The sequence below is a fragment of the Heteronotia binoei genome, chromosome 3 (assembly GCF_032191835.1).
Source record: "Heteronotia binoei isolate CCM8104 ecotype False Entrance Well chromosome 3, APGP_CSIRO_Hbin_v1, whole genome shotgun sequence".
NCBI classification, from domain to species: domain Eukaryota; kingdom Metazoa; phylum Chordata; class Lepidosauria; order Squamata; family Gekkonidae; genus Heteronotia; species Heteronotia binoei.
The window spans coordinates 161,585,858-161,606,234 of NC_083225.1; positions in this window are offsets into that span (position 1 = coordinate 161,585,858).

Sequence of the window (20,377 nt, forward strand, 5' to 3'; positions counted from 1 at the left end):
GAGGGGGAAATTAATTGAGGTTCACTATGTGGAAATGGGCAGATGGAAGTAAATGACATCACCTGGCAAATCACATCATATTATAAAAGGGACAGGAATTCTTTGCTCCAGGCAGTTGGCAACTTTATGGACTACTCCCCAGTGCATTGTAGTAGACTGACTAGCACCTGTTGGCTTTGGGTTTTTGTATGAAGAATGCTGGGCTGGGGGGGGCCTTTGGTCTAATCCAATTTAAAAGACATCCCTATGGCTGTATTTAAAACAGATTATTTATTTTTGAACTGTGAGGAGACCATGCAAGTATGCAATCTGGATTTGTAAATTTAGAGCCCCTTGCTGGACTGTCACTGGTTTAATTCTTTCCTGATCCTTTCCTAACTTTCTCTTGTATGCACAGGAGGAAACAGAATAGAAGGAATCACCGTGCAGCCCCAAAAACTGTCTTAGTCAGAAAGTTCAGGATGTACCTGGCAAAGTGGGTGAGTTCACAGACCTGAATCAAATGACACCAAATGGCAGGATAATTTTGTGAGAGCGTGAGTAATCCTGTTGTGTGTTTAACATTTTTAAAGACTATGTGTACATCCCCACCAGAACAATAATGATTGGCATATTCAGCCTCTCATACAGACAGTTTTTAAAGAGGTTTTGCAACAGTAAAGAGGAGGAATACATCACTAGTCACAGGGCTTTTTTAATAGTAGGAATTCCTTTGCATATCAGGCCGCATGCCCCTGGTGTAGCCAATCCTCCAAGAGCATACAGGGCCTACTGTAAACTCCAGGAGGATTGGCTATATCGGGGGTATGGCCTAATATGCAAAGATGTTCCTGCTACAAAAAAAGCCCTGACTAGTCACAAGTTATGGCACAAGCAGTGTTCCCTTTGAGTTAGTGTGAGCTAGCTCACAGTTTTGTAGTCTCCAGCTCACAGATTTTTGTCTTTGCTCAGGAAAAATGGCCCAGAGCAAACTAATTTATTCAGTAGCTCACAAAGTAAAATTTTTATTCATCAGGCTCCACAGCTTAGAGGGAGTATTGGGCACAAGTAGTAGCCAATACTTTCCTGTGATTCTTGTGGAACCTCGCCCAATGCATTACTTACAGCTGCAACTGTGAAAGGGAAAAGGGAGATTTTCCTGCAACAAAAATCTACAGTTTGAGTATGAGAAATCTCATCAGGGAGCAAGTAGTTTCCTGAAATGGAATTCAAACCCTGGTGTGGTATGCAGTGGGAGGAGTAAATGTGGTACACAACCAAAACTCCATCCTTTCACTCTTTTTTGAGTAAATTCCTCTCCTCCAAGATGTCAGAGCCAGCTTGGTGTAGTGGTTAAGTGCATGGACTCCTATCTGGGAGAACTGGATGTGATTCCCCACTCCACCACTTGCAACTGCTGGAATGGCCTTCAGTCAGCCATAGCTCTTGCAGAGCTGTTCTTGTAAAGGACAGCTCATGTGAGAACTCTCTCAGCCTCAGCTATGTCACAGGGTGTCTGTTGTGGGGGAGGTAGGTAAAGGATTGTAAGCTGCTCTGAGATTCTGAGTGAAGGTCAGGGTAAAAGTCCAATATCATCATCATCTTAAATATGATCCAGCTCATTGTAATATAAGGTACTGGAAAAGTGCACCATATTTATAGTGGGCTGGATCATATTTAACTTCAATAGTATATCTCCTATATTTCTTTAAGAATATCAGAGAAGAGGTATGTATTGCTCAAGGTCATAGTTAGATAATTAATGTGTTTACTTGTCAAACACAAAATCACACTTCATCCTTTCTTTGTACCTGTGCAATTGGATACATCATTTAAATTACCAACATTTAAGAGGTTGCATTGTCTGCTTTTTCATCAGTGCAGCCAAAATTGTTTGTTCATTAAATGATTGCCGGAACTGGTAGCAAAATACCTAGTTCATGCATAGGCAGACATCAAAAGCACACAAGAAATCTAAGCAGTAGATTTCTCAAGCAGTAAGTCTCAAGGAGAGCCAGTTTGGTGTAGTGGTTAAGTGTGTGGACTCTTATCTGGGAGAACCAGGTTTGATTCCCCACTCCTCCACTTGCACCTGCTGGAATGGCCTTGGGTCAGTCATAGCTCTCGCAGAGGTTGTCCTTGAAAGGGCAGCTGCTGTGAGAGCCCTCTCCAGCCCCACCCACCTCACAGGGTGTCTGTTGTGGGGGAGGAAGGTAAAGGAGATTGTGAGCCGCTCTGAGACTCTTCGGAGTGGAGGGCGGGATATAAATCCAATATCATCATCTTCTTCTTCTTCTTCTTCAACTAAAAAAACCCCTCAGACAAATTTCTACCCCCTTCAACTATGATCATTTTAAAAACTGGAGGAAGGGGCAGCAGACATAGAGGAGAATGTGAGGAAGTCTAAATGTGTGAGAAAGCAATCTAATTATACAAATGGATATGACCAAATTCATTTGGATGCAACCAAATAACTCTCTGAAAGTGACTAGCAAACAGCACTGACAGATGTCTGAGCATAACTACTGCTTATCAAGGGTGTGAAACAGCCCTCAACATTGTTTAAGTTTTACATATTCCATAAATGCATTAAAATGTTTCTGTGAGAATAATAGCACAGAGGTCTTTTTAAATTTTTTTGCCATTTCCATGTTTACTCTGTAAAGGTAATTTTCACAATTTTTTCTACTCTATGTCTGTAATATACCTTGAAATCCTTTCTCCTAACTGTAAATGCACATGTTACTTTGTTGCGTTGTGTTATTAATTAATTATTTTTAAAACTGTAAATGCACATGGGTTGGCTGCAATGATTAAATAAAGAGTTTTGCATACTCAGAACTTTTTTTTGTAGCAGGAACTCTTTTGCATATTAGGCCATGCCCCCCTGATGTAGTTAATTCTCCTGGAGCTTACAGTAGGCCCTGTACTAAGAATCCTGTAAGCTCTTGGAGGATTGGCTACATCAGGGGTGTGTGGTCTAATATGCAAAGGGGTTCCTGCTACAAAAAAAGCCCTGTACTATTTATTCTTTATTCAAAAATTTCAAAACTGGTATCAAAACACAGCTCAGGCTTGAACCATGGAAGAAAACATGCCATCGTTAGAGGAGAGCAAGTATCTAATTTATATGTGGATCTTTGAACAGCTTCATGTGTAAAACTCAGGCATACAAGATGAAAAACATGAGATCAAACAGAGCCATCTTGTGGCTATGGAGAGCCATTAAGAAAGATTCCAGTTAAAACAAACTGGAAAGAGCTGCCTTGGGATTCATATATAGCCACAAGGACTGTACGTCTGCACAGTGTGTGTGGGGGCGGGGGGAGGAGATTGCTGAGCTTAATTTCCATGTCCTGATATGACCAGAACAGGATGAAGGAAGCAATTTCTTTTGAAGATCATTGAAACAGAAGTTCCTTTAATTACATATTGTTCCTTTCAGTCATAATAGCTAAATGGAATCTCGTATGTCCAGAGATGCACATGCCTAACTCTGCCATTGGATTAGAGGGATTTCAAAGTATTTAACTGTGGGGTGAGAGTTAATCTGGTCTCTCTTGAGCATCTTCATCTACTTATTTTCCTCAGCATTTGGCCTTTTCCCATGGGCCATCAGGCTAACAAATGCATTCAGGAAGAAAAAAAATCCAAAAGATTGTCTTGTCATTCCAGCACACAAAATGCTAATTTATTTCACATGGGGGGGGGCAATTCCTGTGGTAATTTCTAATCACAAGGAATCATGGGAAAACAGAGACTAGTGATCATTCAGATTGCATGTACAGGGAAAGCATTTATAAGCCATTTGAGGGGATGAAGCCTAAATTATCCATTAGAGTACAAGCGCTAAGAAAACAATGAGTATCAAAGATTTCAGGTTTTCACGGCTGGTAACATCATTAGGGTTTGTAGAGTCTTTCGGGATCAAGTGCCGTGTTCTACTGGAGAAAGTTTTCCTTCCAGACGTTTCGTTCTCAGCTGTGGAGAACATCCTCAGTGGCGTTGCAGCCTGCTCCGGCTGCAACGCCACTGAGGATGTTCTCTGCAGCTGAGAACGAAACGTCTGGAAGGAAAACTTTCTCCAGTAGAACACGGCACTTGATCCCGAAAGACTCTACAAACCCTAAAACAATGAGTACATTTTGAATAATTTTGTGGTTCCATGTTTATTTCTTTGGGAAATTTCATTACTGTCTTCCCAGTATTCAAGGTAATTTACAACAACAATCAAAGATTGCCACATAGCATGTAAAATGCAAAATAAGAATCATATTAATAACACTATAAGAATAAATACAATATCAATAAGACAATGACTCATAGGAAAATCACAGCCAGATAAAATCTCATCTGTCTTTTCCTTGTAGAGGGTTTTTTTAAAAGGTCTGTATCCCCATTATTGGGTACAGTTACAGAGAAGGCCTTGTTCTTGGTCTTTTCTGACTTATGCTGATAGATGGGTTGGGGGTCACAGTTAGCTCTTGTGAGCACAATCATAACATCAGGGCTCATAAAAAGAGAGAGACAATCCCTTAGCTATATGTACAGTATGTCACAGAAGTGAGTACACCCCCTCATATTTTGTAAATATTTAAGTATATCTTTTCATGTGACAACACTGAAGAAATGACACTTGGCTACAATGTAAAGTAGTGGGTCTACAGCAGAGGTCCTCAAACTTTTTTAATAGGGGGCCAGTTCACTGTCCCTCAGACTGTTGGAGGGCCGGACTGCCGTTACTGTACAAGGCCGCGGGCCGTCAGTTCTCCGTCTTCTGCATCTCTCTCCCATCCCCACACCACACACCCCGACCTGGGAACTCACCTCACCTCGGTATCACCTCACACTCTGTCTCCGCTGCCTCAGCCCAGTGCCGGAAGTGTGCATTGCTAACGCGAGTTTAGGCTGAACGTCACTTTCAGTCTGATTTTGCCATAACCCAGCGGGCCGCATAAACGTCCTCAGCGGGCCACATCTGGCCCGCGGGCCGTAGTTTGAGGACCCCTGGTCTACAGCTTGTATAACAGTGTAAATGTGCTGTCCCCTCAGAATTACACAACACACAGCCATTAATGTCTAAACTGCTGGCAACAAAAGTGAGTACACCCCTAAGTGATAATGTCCAAATGGGGCCCAAACTGTCAATATTTTGTGTGGCCACCATTATTTTCAAGCACTGCCTTTACCCTCTTGGGCATAGCATTCACCAGAGCTTCACAGGTTGCCACTGGAGTCCTCTTCCACTCCTCCATGACGATGTCACGTAGCTGGTAGATGTTAGAGACCTTGCGCACCTCCACCTTCCGTTTCAGGATGCCCCACAAATGCTTAATAGGGTTTAGGTCTGGAGACATGCTTGGCCAGTCCATCACCTTTACCCTCAGCTTCTTTAGCAAGGCAGTGGTCATTTTGGAGGTGTGTTTGGGGTCATTAGTATGTCACAGTACATGTTGGCATTCATGGTTCCCTCAATGAACTGTAGCTCCCCAGTGCCAGCAGCACTCATGTATCCCCAGACCATGACATTCCCACCACCATGCTTGACTGTAGGCAAGACACACTTGTCTTTGTACTCCTCACCTGGTTGCTGCCACACACACTTGACACCATCTAAACCAAATAAGTTTATCTTGGTCTCATCAGACCACAGGACATGGTTACAGAAATCCATGTCCTTAGTCTACTTGTCTGCAGCAAACCATTTGTGGGCTTTCTTGTGCATCGTCTTTATAAGAGGCTTCCTTCTGGGACGACAGCCCTGCAGACCAATTTGATGCAGCGTGCAGCATATTGTCTGAGCACTAACAGGCTTACTCCCCCACACACACCTTCAATCTCTGTAGCAATCTCTGTAGCAGCACTCATATTGTACAGTTCATTGAGGGAACCATGAATGCCAACATGTACTGTGATATACTAAAGCAGAGCATGATTCCCTCCCTTCGGAGACTGGGCCGCAGGGCAGTATTCCAACATGATAATGACCCCAAACACACCCCCAAAATGACCACTGCCTTGCTAAAGAAGCTGAGGGTAAAGGTGATGGACTGGCCAAGCATGTCTCCAGACCTAAATCCTATTAAGCATTTGTGGGGCATCCTGAAACGGAAGGTGGAGGTGCACAAGGTCTCTAACATCCACCAGCTACGTGACATCGTCATGGAGGAGTGGAAGAGGACTCCCGTGGCAACCTGTGAAGCTCTGGTGAACTCTATGCCCAAGAGGGTTAAGGCAGTGTTGGAAAATAATGGTGGCCACACAAAATGTTGACACTTTGGGCCCCATTTGGACATTATCACTTAGGGGTGTATTCACTTTTATTGCCAGCAGTTTAGACATTAATGGCTGTGTGTTGCATCATTTTGAGGGGACAGTACATTTACACTGTTATACAAGCTGTAGGCTCACTACTTTACATTGTAGCCAAATGTCATTTCTTCAGTGTTGTCACATGAAAAGATTTACTTAAATATTACAAAATGTGAGGGGGTGTACTCACTTCTGTGACATACTGTATGTATCCCATGTAGGGTTGCCAGATCCAGGTTGGGAAACTTCTGGAGATTTGGGGATGGATGACAAGGATATCTGTGGAATACAGTGCCATAGAGTCCAACCATCCATGGTCTCTCCTTGGCCAACAGGAGAAGTTGGGGGGCATGCAGTGTGTGTGTGGTAGAAGCTTTGCTCCCCTGTGACTAGAAACTGCCTATTCTTTACCGTATCTCTTCCTGTCTAGAAAGAAAACATGCTATCCTTCAACCGGGATGTTTTCTTTTCCTAAGTAAATAATTAATGCACAGAATAGGCAGCTGCTTTGTCTACTCTGCACACAGAACAAGTGACGCTGGCCAAATCTCATGGGAACCACAGAAACCAGATTTCAGCAGACTGAAAATAAAAATTCCTGAGGAGAAATTTTCCCTCACCATGAATGGAAAGTTCACTGAGGTATTGCCAAAGAAACAAATGACAATTCAAAGCACAATAATTATTCTAACAGTCTCTCTTTGGTATCATTGGGGTCCCAGGCTTATGATTTGGGGGCAAATTCTCCCTGTCGTCATATTTATCAGATATTTATCCAGTGCATCCATGGTTCCACCCTTTCACAATTAACCTATGAGATAGAAGGTAGAGAGAGGTGGCAACAGTCCCAAGGTCACCAATTAGTTCAGGGGTGGCCACACTTGCTTAAGGTAAGAGCAACATAGAATAAACAGCAGATATTTGAAAACTGCAAGGAAGGAAGAAAGGGAGGCAAATAGATGGGGGGAGCGAGAGGTGGAAAGAAAGCAATTCTGATTTTAAATGCATTCTCCAAGCTCCCAGCTGGCTTGGCTTGGAGAAGGGATTTAAAGAGACAAATGCCTTTTCCAAGCTGGCCAACAGAGCAGTGGGGGCTTTGGGCGCCACACAATATTTGTGAAAGAGCCACATGTGGCTCCTGAGCCACAGTTTGGTCACCCCTGAATTAGATTCATCATACCAGAGGATAGATTTGAATCCAGATTTCCCCACTTGTATGAAATTCTAACCACTACACCACCTTTTCAATATCACTCTAATCACTTGGGAATGTGTATGTAGCTTATCCATCATTGTAAAGAATGACAAGGAAGGAGGAGACTTTTTTATACGCCACCCTTCATTTGGAGTCTCAGAGCGACTTATAGTTTCCCTCCCTTCCCGTCCCCACAACAGACACCCTAGGAATTAGATGAGGCTGAGAGAACTCTCTGAGAACTGCTCTTGAGATAACAGCTCTGAGAGAACTGTGGTCCAAGGTCACCCAGCAGCTGCATGTGGAGAAGTGGAGAATTAAACCCATTTCTCCAGATTAGAGTCCACCTCTCTTAACCACTACACCAAACTGGCTCTCAATTTGCCTTGACATAAAACTGATGACATGTTTGGTGTAACTGAGGGAAGAGGGAAGAACAGTGAAAATACAGGCAGAAAAAACCTGGATTTAGGGTTGCTGAAGACTCTTCCTAGTGCTTTGCTTGAAGGTTGCAAGCAAGCAAGGTAGCTGGGTGGTAGCTGATCTCCAATGAAGACAGGAGAAAGAGCCATTGGAGAAGACCTTTACAATACACATCTCTTGGAAATAAACTTGGATGCTCTGTTGTGATCTTCGGGTACTTAAGAGGCTCGCAATCTTGTTGAGCCAATTGGCCTTTTGAGAATAGATAAGGGCCACAACAAAATGACTGCTATGGCAGTTGGATACAATCACAAAACTTTGGGAAGTTCCATAAAATTTTGGAAGGTCCAAACCAAGCATACTTCTACAATGAAGGCAGTCAAGGGTGCTCCTTGCAGATACAAAGTTCCTCCTACTTCAGGGAAGTGGGGGGAAACCGTGATTGGCTCTTTGCTTTAAGAAAGAAGCAAATGCATACCAGGGTGCTCATGGCCACATTGGGGACCACTGGTATACATAACGATGTGATTTTTAATATTATAATACAACAGAGCACCCTATTTTATTTTATTGAACTATTTAAAAGAGGAATAACAACAAGAAGCCAGGATTAGGCTGAGAGTGGGTGTCCAGACCAAGTTTACCCAGCACATTTCCTTTGATTGATTGGAGATTTTGGAGTTATTTTCAGATAGCAGGCTGATAACTAACCACTATACATGGTTGTCTCTCTATTCTTGGCACTGTCTCATAGGAGTTATAGTAATTTCTCTGGGGAAGACTATACTTTTGTAGACAAACATATATCCCTCAGTCTGTGTTATGGTGCCTTTACATGTTCTTGACCAACACATGAAGAAACTTATGTACAAAACCTCACAATGCCCAGCCGTTTCATGTTTTCCTCTGGGTCTTAGGCTCAAAGCATTGACCATGAGCTTTCTGTAATGAATGTCAATAAATCAAAAGTAGGTTTGCAGCTTACAGATGCACACCTGAACGGCATACTCAAGATTACTACAGCATAGACATTGTCTCTGGTGTTTGATGCAATAATTCAGAGCAAGAAGTGTCAGTTATCAGAGATGGTTAAACAAAATATTGCTAATATTTTAAGCATGTTTTATTTTAGGTTTAAAAATCTTTAATTATGTTTATCTGTCCCTTTATAAAGTTTATATCTCCACTACCTGGCATTACATTTTATGACACACATGACCCAGCCCAACAAGGTCTCATTTATGTCAAATCTGGCCATCATAATAAATGAATCTGACAGCCCTGGTCTGAAGAAAGGATCATCAAGTTGTAAAAGACCTAAGGTAATCCCATGATGGGGTTTTCAAGGCCAGGGATGAGCAGAGGTGGTTTGTCATCACTTTCCTTTTCATAGCAGCCCCAGTCTTCTTTGGTGATCTACTACTAGTCATGGCTGCTTGGCTTCTGCGCTCTGGGGAGACAGGGCTAGGCACAGCTATTGAGGCTGCTATAAAAAGGGGTGTTTAGCCAAAGCTTATAAGACACATCTTAATACACTTTGCCCTTCCCCTCTGTTGTTTTCACCTTTTTTTTTAATGTCCTCCATTATTTCATCTTTGATGAAGAACTGAATATCGCTAACAACCTAAAAAGCCCCCCTCCCTTTTGCTGTCAAGTCACAGCTGACTTGTGGCAACCCTGTAGGTTTTCAAGTCAAGAGACATTTATAAGAGGTTCGTAATTGCCTGCCTCCATGTCGCAACCCCAGTATACCTTGGCAGTCTCCTATATAAATACTGACCAGGGTCACCCCTGCATAGCTTCTGAGATCTGATGAGAGCAAGCTAGCCTGAGCTAACCAGCTGAGGGTAGCCCCAGTTCCTACCCAGTAGCTCCCCTTTACAGCTGCTAGTAACCATTTTCAAACACTGTGGGAATGCTGATCACAAGTTCTCCCACTGCCTTGTCCGCTCAGGTCTTCAGAGCTGGTTCACACATGCATGTGCATTACTCTGCATTTGATGAGCTTTACCTAAATGTGTGAATTGACTCTATTGGAAATCTGGGTCTCACAAGCAAAGCCAGGAGAAAAGCAAGTGTTTTTTTTTTTTAAATTGTGCCTCCTCTGTGACAGCTTTTTCACAACAGCAAGTCTGAAGCTGTCAGCATGTATAAACCAGCCCTCAGAATCCATATCATGCATATGAAGCTCATAGTGACCCAAAGTCCATGTAGTGATTGAGTTTGCTTTTATTTGACCTTGCCTGCAATCTTTTTCCTCACTGGCTTCTTTTTTTTTAAGTATCATTTAAAGTCTCTTATCTAGGCTATTCTTCTCAACAAAACTGTTTTGTATGGTATTAGTATAGAACACCTCAGATGATGCACAGTTTATCTGAAGTCCAAACATGAAAATGTATTCTGTTTAAAATGACCCTTTCAAGATGGAAGACAGATCATTTTTCAGAAGAAATCAGAAGGAGCTGAAAATTCCCCTCAGTTCTCAGAGAAAATGATGCCAATTCCTCTTTTCCAATTTCCAAAAATACAGCTGCCTCTAGCATAATTTGTTTCAAGGGTTTCATAACAGCCGGGATGTTAAACAATTTCTACTATCTTCCTAGGCAAACTTAATTGGAAGCAAGTTCCCCTGAAACAAATGAGACCTACTTCCAAGTAAACATGTTAAAGATGGTGGTGATCTCATCCGGCAATAAATGACGATCCATATTTGACTTGGGCATCTTTTAAAACAGTGCAAATAAAAGCGTTTGTATTGTAGGGGTGCCATAAAAAGTCACTCCACACGCCGAACAAGGGACCCTCCTCCAGCATCTGCAATAGGAAACACATCTGTCTTCTGTCTGTTCCTTTCCCGAATGTCTCCTTGAATCAGGTTTTATGGGGAGGATCGTAAAATATCCCTTTCTGTTTGAATCCTCGGGTTAACAATGCCCCCTGTGACTACTGACACAAGACGTTGCATTCAGGAAAGAGGTGCACTCAAGTAAGAAGAGATCTTTGTGACAGTATCTCCCACTATGGTCCCCATGCCCAGCTAAATCACATTAGCATGAGAGTGAAGAGGTGGCCACTGGACAGCCACATAAAGAGCAGGAGAAAAGCAAGACTAATCGTGTTAAAAGGGAAGCAAAGATAGACGCTACTTTTACATAGAGGCTTATAACAACCCAATTTTCCCAGGATCGGCATCACCTGTACATCTTTGGAGAATCTGAGCTGGATGGAGAGCGCCCTTCTCCTTTGCTATCGCCCGGACCAGTCTTCCATATTAAGGAGGCTTATTTTTAAAACTAGTAAATAAAACCACATGTCTACCATATTTCCAAAGATTCTTGGGTCACTTGTTTCCTGTAAGATGAGGACATTAATTGGGTTGGTGCTGATAGGCCTCCATATTTTCCCTCTTCCCATGGTAAAATTTGTGCCATCATAATTCTGTAAGCAAAGTCTTGTTCCTAACATAAAATCACAGGAACTTAACAAAAGTATCTTCTTAAAAAATCTCTCCTTTTATTTAAAAAGTTGGTTTCATTATTTTGATTTGAGGAGTCTGTATCTCATATGCCAGCCAGTTTAGAGCTGGTGTACCCAAGTGATCAAAAATAGATACTCAAAAATTTGAGAATGTACGAACACAGCCATCCTGACAAGCAGGAGCCTGATACAATTAAACAGTTTTCAACATTTTGAATTTATACACTTGGCTATGTCATCTAAAGCAACGTAAACAAATATAAAGTGGACCATATCTGTTATTAAGAATCATGTAAATACCTTAGCTAAAACCAGTCATTATTCTATCTTAAAAAGTGGGAGCACAATGTAGACAATGTTAATCACTTGGAACACCTGAGATTTCAGTACTTGAATATAACTGCAACACAAGAATCTTGATCATGTCCATGGAACTTGGACATGCTGTCTGTACCAAGTTCTTGGTAAGCAGGAAAGAGGGACAAAAAGGTACTTTAAACCAAACTTTTAAAAATATATATTATAAAGGAGGAAATGTAGATTACTCAGATTTATACTACTGTTAAAAAGGTAAAGGTAGTCCCCTGTGCAAGCACCAATCGTTTTTGACTCTGGGGTGATGTTCTTTCATGTTTTCACGGCAGACTTTTTACGGGATGGTTTGCCATTATCTTCCCCAGTCATCTACACTTTCCCCCCAGCAAGCTGGTTACTCATTTTACCGACCTCGGAAGGATGGAAGGCTGAGTCAACCTGGAGCCGGTTACCTGAACCAGCTTCCTCTGGGATCGAACTCAGGTCGTGAGCAGAGGGCTCCGACTGCAGTACTGCAGCTTTACCACTCTGTACTACTGTGTTTTAAAAACATGGGGAATAGGATTTATTCAGACGTTAACATGCAACTGTAGTCTGTAATATCCTGCTTTATACCTTTTTTAAAACAGTAAAAACATTTTCCTTTCTAACAGCCAGGCCCTGTCACTCCATTTTCATCTCTTTGAACCAGTACACTCCCCAGTTGACCCTTCTCAACTCCCAATTCCTGCAAATTCTCCCTGAGGTTCTAAAAAGGGCCTCCTTTACTAGGTCCAGAATGACACCAATCATGCACAAGTTCTTTTGCCAACAAAACACTGGATTACAATCTCATAAAATTTACGTAGTAATCATATCAAATATACCAATTACAACTTCTAACTGGGTAACAAATTCATTTCTTGACATTCCCTTCATCATGGGAGGGAAGTGTGAAAGGGGGGCTAGTGTAACTCTCGTGCAGCCTATAGCTACTAGGTAAAAAAAAAGCTAAGCTATTAGGTACCAAGCAACAAAGCTTTTAGTTCGTCAGTACTTGCTGTTAGAACTCAATGGGAATGACACTGCTGGAGTGCGGTGTGAACAGGAATGACTGCAAAATGAAAAGAAGCCTGTGCACCTCAGCACCATCTGAATTGGACAGTGAAATAAGGGTAAACCTGTGTGGCTAGACTGGATCCGCTATCAATAGCTTTGCTGCTCTCTCTATGTGAGAAGTGAAGTACAGGGAGAGAAGAATCTATGGTTGCTTCCATATTAGCTATTTACCAGTGTCTTTTCTGTACTTAGTGGCCCCGTGGCGCAGAGTGGTAAAGCAGCAGTACTGCAGTACTGTGGTCTGAATTCTCTGCTCACGACCTGAGTTCGATTCCGGCAGAAGCTGGATTCAGGTAGGTGTCCCAAGGTTGACTCAGCCTTCCATCCTTCCGAGGTCGGTAAAATGAGTACCCAGCTTGATGGGGGGAAAGTGTAAAAGACTGGGGAAGGCAATGGCAAACCACCCCGTAAAAAGTCTGCTGTGAAAACGTTGTGAAAGCAACGTCACCCCAGAGTTGGGAAACGACTGGTACTTGCACAGGGGACCTTTCCTTTTCTTTCTGTATTTAAGACATTTACAAGTCCACATTCTTCTCTGATAACTAGAACCCAATCTGGAAGATACGTTACTTAACAGAGAATCCAGATGATGTCCTTGTCACCCCCTTACATTTCACTGTTTTCTATGTTGTCCTCCTGCCTTTTTTCAGACCTGATTTGTGGTGAAAGGTAGTCTCATGCTGGTCTCCAGAGAGGGTGTATAGTTTTTCTAAATAAATTTATAAATAAATAAATAGATAAATGTTTTAAAGTTAAAACAGAATCAAGATTCCAGCCTTTCTATCGCAGACTATCAAAGCTCTATTGAAGTTTCTTTACACTACTGTTTTTGTTCTTTTACACCCATTATTGCTTTATTAGTTGTTTCTTGTGTACCTGCAGTATTACTAGATTAATTTTGAGTTCATGTTTTCAAGGAGCGCTATTATAGCTTTTTTCTTTGTTCATTTTAGAAAGATTTTTATCATAGTTTTATAATCACTGTTGTAAAAAAAAATCCTTTTTTTACAATTACCATTGTGAATACGGAAAAGAAAAATACTGAACAATTGCTTTAGATGCAAAGAAAAACCAGTAGTTAATTCTCTATGGTAACCCCAAGGAACAAATGCTGACGATTGAGGAGCCGTCTGCAATGCTGTGGCTGCTCTAAGTGAGTAAACTAACTAGAGTATAGAAGTACCGAAATGTAAGAAGATAGCAAGTTCTTTCATTGGAGAAAATCAAGGAAACACCCTAACAGTGTGGGATTCCATCTTCTTGAAATCCCCCAGCCACCTCCTTGTCACACTGGAGCAACAGTAGCCAATTATGGACAATGCAGGCCTCCAGCCAAATGGGGGAAGAAGCAAGAATTCCTGTGGGCAGCAGACTCACTGACAGATCTTAAGAGTTCACTGGATCTGTTCTTACCTCTGCTGTGGACTCAATAGGTGGCCTTAGGCAAGTCACATTTTCTCAGACCTCCACCTGCATTCACACATTTCAGAGCCCATTCACTCATTAGAAGAAGTTCCCACCCTATGGTGTATATCGCTGTTCCCACCCTTGTTCCCAGGCTGGGGTGTGTATCACACAATCACATGCAAGTTGCAGGTTCTTCTCAATTCCCTTGTGTGCAGTGCTCCATTTGGAGAAGGGACTTCAGCGTCCTCCCCCTGCGCTGCCCCACTCCATTTGCCCAGCATGAAGCAGTCCTGAGGGGTGCTGTTTGGCCTGTCCCTGGGGACATGTGGGGGTTTCCTACATCGTACCCCCTTGGGCATGTTTCATGTTGCAATGGAAATTTTGGGAAACACTGGGAGGAAAAAACCTCCTATTTTATCTTTTGAAATTTGGGCGGGGGTGGGGTGGGAATTAACACAACTTGGTTTTACATTCTCAAAGCATCAAGTATAATGATTTTCATGAAGAATAACCCACAGTGCTAAGATAACTCTTGTTATACTGTAGACATATTCAACATGACATAGAAATGAGGCAGATTTGTGCCACTAGTGTTTTTAAAGATATATTTATTGTTTAAATATGATTAATTTTGTCTGCAATTAATATGCTACAATGTGTAAGATAATGCACTACTGAAGAGTTCATTGCTTACAGTGTTAAAATGTAACTGAATATATAATATGCTGCTCATTCTATCATGAGGGTATGATTTATTTACTTACCTACTTCATTTATACCCTGCCCCCCTGATTGACTCCCCCCCCCCCCATTTATACCTCACTTTTCTCCCCATGGGAACCCAGAGCAGTGTGCATCATTCTCCTCCCCTCCATTTGATCATCACAAAAACCCTGTTGGGTAGGCTAGGCTGAGAGGGTGTGACTGGCCCAAGGTCACCCATGGCACACTGGGGATTTGAATCTGACTTAAATGAGCCACTTTGGTGTAGTGGTTAAGTGTCCGGACTCTTATCTGGGAGAACCGGGTTTGATTCCCCACTCCATTTGCAGCTGCTGGAATGGCCTTGGGTTAGCTATAACTATTGCAGGAGTTGTCCTTGAAAGGGCAGCTTCTGGAGAGAGCCCTCTCAGCCCCACCCACTTCACAGGGTGTCTGTTGTGGAGGGAGAAAATATAGTAAATTGTAAGCCGCTCTGAGTCTCTGATTCAGAGAGAAAGGTGGGGTATAAATCTGCAGTCTTCTTCTTCTGAGTGAATGAATTTATTATTACAGTCATTTGACCATCCATGTACATAAAAATTGTAACATTCTTATATATACAATTTAAAAACACAGAATAGACAGAGTTAGAACAATTAAAATATAATTTGCATATAATTAAAATATAATTTCTGTAATTTCATTATCAACACACAAAATCTAGCAACTTGATTAGGGTTCATATCAGATAAAGGTGGCTTTATTGGTGATACCAGGAATCTTGCTGAACAAGGGAGTAATAATCTCCAAATGGGCCACGTCCTGGTATGTACAACTAAAGAACATGTGCTTCACAGAAACTTAGAGAGCATGTACAAAGCCTTTCTGAATAGGGGTTTTTCTTGTATCTGCCTTCCAGAACTGCAGAGGGAAGTGTAAAACTCCTTGCTAAGGTGAGCACCTGTCTAAAATTATTTACATCAGTGAAGCCAAATAAGCTGCTGGCTCAGCAGTGTTTTTAACATTTGGGAACACCCCAGAGTTGGATATGTGGGATTGAACCTGAGTTTCCTGAATCTTAGACTGATGCTCTAACCACTACACCACATGGGAGGAGATGATGAGAAGGAACACTGGTTATGAAGACTGGTGAGAAGGAACTGTCATGTGGGAGAGAGTCCACTAACCCTTCTTTTAACCTCTTATGTTTCAGTGCCCCCCCATCAATGCCAGCAGCTTCAGGACTTGCTCAGGTGACATCATTCAGCATTCCACTTTTGGTTCATGTCTCAGCTACTAGGAATCACAGCTGTAGTTAAGGTCATAAACTTTATAATTGCTGGCAAAATCTTCATCTTTTGGAAAACATTTCTAGAGTAAAGGGAGTGCACACACGCTGTTTAACATGGTTTTATGGCCAATAGAAAATGATAAGCCATGTGCTTTGACACTAAAAGCAGATACCACCTCTAAATATAGAAACTCTTTTCTTTCCAGGGCATATTTACCAACTATAAATTCCCCAGTTTCCCATGCCTTTTCCTTTAGATGTTCTCTCCCTGTCTTTTATTTCCGCCTGCCATACACGCACAACACATAACCAGACTAAAATGCACAGAGACTGCACTAGCCATGCTGGTCCAAAGCAATATCCAGAACCAAAAGCCATGTATTACAAGCAACCAAAATAGCACAAAGTAGAGTACAGGCTTTTGGGTTCTCTGGAACATCATCAGGTTGGGCATTAAAGGGTGGGGGGGGAGTAGATGTTTCTGGCCCAGATCTGCAGCCTGTGTAGAAACTCAGGCAGATTGGGATAGACAAAGGGGTCTACCTACTTCCACACAAATATGTGTAGTTCTTATTGCTTCTGCAAATCCAAAGGTGTTCGCAGTGGCCAAGGAACATCCACACAGCGGTTCACCCCTCCCTTTCTTTGCATCAACCTCCCCTCCACCACCACCATTTCCCCCCCTCAACTGGAGACCTTTTTTAAAAATCAGGAATTATTAGATTGTTGACATATTGTACTAATTTAATTTAATTATTCTATGGCAGTGTGTGTAGTATAGCCAGGAGATCCTAAGATTGTCTGGCAGCTAGAAGTTCTAGCTTTTTTGGCACTATGCACCACTAGGTGGTAAGCTAGACTTGTTTTTTTTTAAGGCAAGAGACATTTCAGTGGTGGTTTGCAATTGCCTGCCTCTGCATCACGACCCTGGTATTTCTTGGAGGTCTCCAAACGTGTTTAGCTTCTGAGATCCAACAGGTTTGGGTTAGCCTGGGCAATCAAGGTCAGGGCACATATGTACTTCTCTACACAGTGTACAGGTTCTTCATTTTCATTTCTTGAAGTAATTCGCCATCCCCTTTAATTGCAAAGTTAATATTGAAATGGGCAGCCTGTGGTTCTTTTGCTCCTGGACTGAACTTTCTGTTGGTGCAGAGAGGGGCATCTGAGAGGGAGGGAGGGGGGGAGGAGAGAGAGAGGGGGGGGGCCAACAGCAATAAAAAGAGCAGTTGCTGCTATATATGGTTCCTAATCAATGTCTGGGGTCACTGGCACTCATGTCAGCAGTTGCAGAGCCAGGCAGTTAGCCCAACCTCAGAAGCACCACTTTAGGGTTATCTTGAGCAAGCAAATGTATGCACAAAATGCAGTTGGTGTGACACCTTCCATTGTCATGGGCATATTTCCAACCAGGTTTGCAGAATAGGACTTTCCCCTTTCCTGCTGCAATTCCTGCCCCCAGCCCCTTTTGGTTCCTGGTGAGTCAGCAGAGCCAGAGAAACAACTTTGGGGGAAATGGGGTTCTGCAGAGTGAGGGAGAAATTGCAGAAATCATTGCTCCCTCTTTCACAAATGTCAATACCGTTCCAGCAGGTTGGACACAGGCTATTAAATTGTTAGAGGAAGCACATTGGCTGATACTCTGCATCTAAAGACACAGATGTTAGTATTTGTGCCCCTACTTTTCAGGAAGAAGGATTGCCAACCTCCAGGTGGGGACTGGAGTTCTCCTGGCATTACAGCTGTTTCCAGATGATAGAGATCAGTCCCTCTGAAGGAAATGGGAGGGTGTAGGGTTGCCAGGTCTGTGTTGGAAAATACCTGGAGACTTTAGGGGTGGATCCAGGAGAAGGGAGGATTTGGGGAGGGTCGCTGTCTCAGCATCGTACAATGCCATAGAGTCCACCCTTCAAAGCAGTCATTTTCTATAGGGGAGCTGATCTCTGCCAGCTGGAGAGCAGTTGTAAAAGTGGCAAACCTAGGAGGGTGACTCAGCGGCATCACATCCCTGCTGAGCTCCTTTCCCTCCCCAAACTCTGCCCTCAGATCTCCAGGAGTTTCCCAACCTAGTGTTGGCAACCCTGCTAGGTGGATCCTCCATACAGGCACTGATCTGACTAGACCTCCTTTGCTTCAGCAAGGCTGCAGCTGTGCCCTGGGACCAGGTTGTTTGCTACAGATGGGTCTTAATCCCCATCATGCAGCAAGAGGGGCACAAGCAGAGTGGCATTTCCTTGATGACAGTTCTTTTAGGGTTGCCAGCCTTCAGGTGGGGCCTGGAGATCTCCTGCTATTACAACTGATCTCCAGGCAATAGAGATCAGTTCCCCTGGAGAAAATGGCTGCTCTGGAGGGTGGACTCTATGACATTGTACCCTGTTGAGGTCCCTGGAATCATAGAATCACAGAGTTGGAAGGGGCCATACAGGCTATCTAGTCCACCCCCCTGCTCAATGCAGGATCAGCCTAGAACATGGGTGTCAAACATGCAGCCCAGGGGCCAAATCAGGCCCCCCCAGAGGGCTCATATCAGGCCTCCAAGCAAGTCTGCTTTCTTCTCCCTCTCTTGCTTCCTTTGCATCACAGCTTGCTTTGCCAGACTTAATCACGCAGGAGCTACAGAGCAAAGCCTCTATTTTCTCCATTGGCTGAGGCTCCTCCCTTGGAGAGGAAGGGAGCAGAGCAATCCAGGGTTGGTATCTCAGTCACACAGCAAAGCTACTGAGCCAAGTCTCTCTCCCTTCTATTGGCTGAGGCTCTTCCCTCTCCTTGTCCCCTGTTCTCTTGATCTCAAGAGAGAGATACAAAGAAAGCTCTTTTTTTAAAAAGAAGAAAAGAAAGCACCTCAGTGTCCTTTAGAACGTTTGAATCTCTGATTCTTGGCATTACATTTTATGACACACATGGCCCAGGCCAACAATGTCTCATTTATGTCAGATCCAGCCCTCATGAGAAATGAGTTTGGCCCCCCTGGCCTAGAGCATTCTTGACCAGTGTTCGTCCAGCTGCTGTTTAAAGACTGACAGTGAGAGGGAACACCCCCCCCCCCCCCCCGATAGCTGATTCCACTGCTGAACAACTCTTACGGTAAAAGAACTCTTACAGTTTCCTAATATCCAGCTGGTACCTTCCCACCCTTAATTTAAACCCATTCTTGTGAGGCCTCTTCTCTGCTGCCAACAGGAACAGCTTCCTGCCATTCTCTAAGTGACAGCCTTTCAAACCCTTAAAAGAGAGCAATCATGTTTCCTCTCAACCTCCTCTTATCCAGACTGAACATTCCCAAGGCCCTCAACCTTTCCTTATAGGGCCTGGTCTCTAAGCACCTGATCGTCTTCGTTGCTCTCCTCTGCACCTGCTACATTCTGTCCACATCCTTTTTGAAGTGAGGCCTCCATAACTGAACACAGTACTCCAGATGTGGCCTAATCAATGCAATGTACACCTGGACTATAACATTTGCAATTTAGATGTTATGCCTCCATTGATACACCCCAAGATGCACCCCCAGGATACACCCCTCCCCAGGCTCCACCCCCAAATCTCCAGGTATTTCCCAACCCAGAGCTGGGAATCCACCTTGGCAGCAAATGGAAGTTAAACTAAAACCAAATACAGAAATTAAAATGTTACAAGTAAAGGAAATGGCTAGACAAATCACCAGGTTGTGTCACTCCCCCCCCCCCGCCCGAGAATGAGGTAATGCCTTTCATTTCCTCCTTTAAAAGGAGATGTCTTTAAATGTATTGAATGGTAGGCCGGAGTTGCCTTTAGGAGGCTGAGGCTCTCTTGTGACTGAAGGGGGCCACCTCCCCTCCTGCCTGACCCCAGTTTAACCTTTTGGCAGCAGATGATCATTTTGAACCCCACCGTCCTGGGCCAGTGATTCCCAGTGGGAAGATGCCCTTCTGTCAACATGCCCCTCATTAGCTGACAAGGCAGCTGTCTTTGCACGTAAATAGGGCTTTTTAGGGGGGAGGGGAAAACCTTCCACCATTGGGGTTCCTCCTGTTAAGGCCATGAGCCAGGTGAGCTGCTCTCATGAATTCTTTTTTAGAGACAATATAGGACAGGGTACCATCAGCAAATCTATATGTATGATGGTGAGGAGGCCTGTCTTACAGCCAGTGGGATATCTGGCAGTTCTGGCTATATTTCCTTGTTTACTTCTTTTTACT